Source organism: Frankliniella occidentalis, unplaced genomic scaffold, assembly GCF_000697945.3.
Source record: "Frankliniella occidentalis isolate FOCC.00 unplaced genomic scaffold, Focc_3.1 Scaffold14, whole genome shotgun sequence".
Classification (NCBI taxonomy): domain Eukaryota; kingdom Metazoa; phylum Arthropoda; class Insecta; order Thysanoptera; family Thripidae; genus Frankliniella; species Frankliniella occidentalis.
This window is the reverse complement of record NW_026267144.1, coordinates 921,252-922,749: the sequence shown is the minus strand read 5'-3', so window position 1 is coordinate 922,749 and position 1,498 is coordinate 921,252. Positions and strand designations below refer to the sequence as shown.

General features: G+C 65.4%; 3 protein-coding genes across 3 annotated transcripts in view; 1 reads left to right on the top strand and 2 right to left on the bottom strand.

Moving 5' to 3' along the window:
* The window catches only part of LOC113215730 (uncharacterized), a 112,784-nt gene that overhangs the window by 5,494 nt on the left and 105,792 nt on the right, over positions 1-1,498 (bottom strand). The window lies entirely within an intron of this gene.
* The window catches only part of LOC113215731 (uncharacterized), a 32,418-nt gene that overhangs the window by 459 nt on the left and 30,461 nt on the right, over positions 1-1,498 (top strand). The gene's annotated exons all lie outside the window — the stretch shown is intronic.
* Positions 1,262-1,498, bottom strand: part of LOC113203448 (phenoloxidase 2-like) — a gene marked incomplete in the record, with an annotated part of 8,870 nt that continues 8,633 nt past the window's right edge. Inside the window, 1 exon segment of the mRNA XM_052263809.1 lies at positions 1,262-1,424.

The window sequence follows — 1,498 nt, the reverse complement described above, 5'->3', positions numbered from 1 at the left end:
CGGCCTACCTCCACGGCGCTCCCCGGCCCACCCTGCTTAGCGCCCCTGCGAGCGTAGGGTAGGCCGGCCAGCATGGCGCTGACGCGTTACAGAGCGGCCTACCTCCACGGCGCTCCCCGGCCAGGCTGCCAGCTCAACCGGGGCCCGCGGCCGCGGGCAGCTTTCTGAAGTGACGGTCCGATGCCGTGCTGAACGGGTTACTGCACTGATCGGTGATCGGTAAGCAATGCGACGCGTTCAAATAATACCGAATTCGAAACGAGTGCGTGAGTGAGTGTAATGTCCAAATTCAACATAGAAGCTGTCGGAGAGCGGAGTGAAAGTTAGCCCCATCATCGAATTTTGTTTTCGGGGGGTGAAAGATGTGATTCTAGATTTGAAATTGCCTGTCTATACACTCTGACCAATATGCGTGGCAATTGACGAGCTTAGCGGAGCTCCTTTGAAAGTGTGAGGAAGACCCAGTCCTCACCACCGCTCGGCTCCGGCCAGGCGCTGAGCGTGGGCTTGCCGGTGATGACCGGTGACAGCGTGAGGATGGCGGTGCCGGCCGAGACCACAATGCGCGTGACGGTCCACAGCGCCCGCAGCGTGCGCGCGGTGTCCAGCAAGACGCCCTCGACGTCGTGCTCCGACCCACCGACCACGTCCCCGGACTCGACGCGGCCCGCCAGCTGAAGGAGCGAGCGAAGCAGGTCCACGGTCTCGCGCTCCTTGGTGGCGGCGAACAGCTGCTCGCACAGGAATGCCTCTGCATTAGAGTCCCAGCCCGCACCTACCAGTGTCAGGAGGCCGGTGGTGCGGCACCTGGAAGCTAAAGGAAAGCATCATGGTGGAGGCGTCCACGAAGCCCACGCAGGCCTTGCTCAGGCTGGGGGAGGAGAGCCCGTGCATCGCCGACAGCCCGCCCGCGGCCAGCGTGGCCCAGGGGTTGGCGCGGCCCGCGCTCGCCCAGTGCCAGAAGGACCAGAGGCGCGGCCGCGCCCCGCGGCGCCCGCCACAGCGCAGCCCGCAGCCCCTGGCCGCCGAGCCGCTCGCCACCTCCCGGGAGACCTGGGCCAGGACCTGCTCCAGCGCCTCGGACAACGGGCCGGCGGCGTGGCTGGTGGCGTTCGGCGGCATGGTCGCGGGCGGTGTGAGCAAGCTGGACGGCGACGAGGTGCGCGCGAGGTGCATTTGCGTGTCCATGGAGGCATTGGCCTCTCTTCTTGCGGAGGGGTGTGGGTGGGAGGGGGCGGAGACAGAAAAATACACACACGGCTATCTTTCTCCGGCTTTGTGTTTTATTGGGACCATGGCGGGCGGCCCAGGGTGCGCAAACAACCGTCAGTCAACAAACACTGCGAGGGCGCCGGCTCGACCGCGATCAAACATTCACTAGGTCGAGCACTAGGTCGAGGTCGCGGGCTGGCCGAGGTGTCCCACCTGCTCCGCTTGGCGCCCGCATGGCCGCCGCCCGTGATGTGGACAGGGCAGGGGTACTTTATTTTTGGAGCCG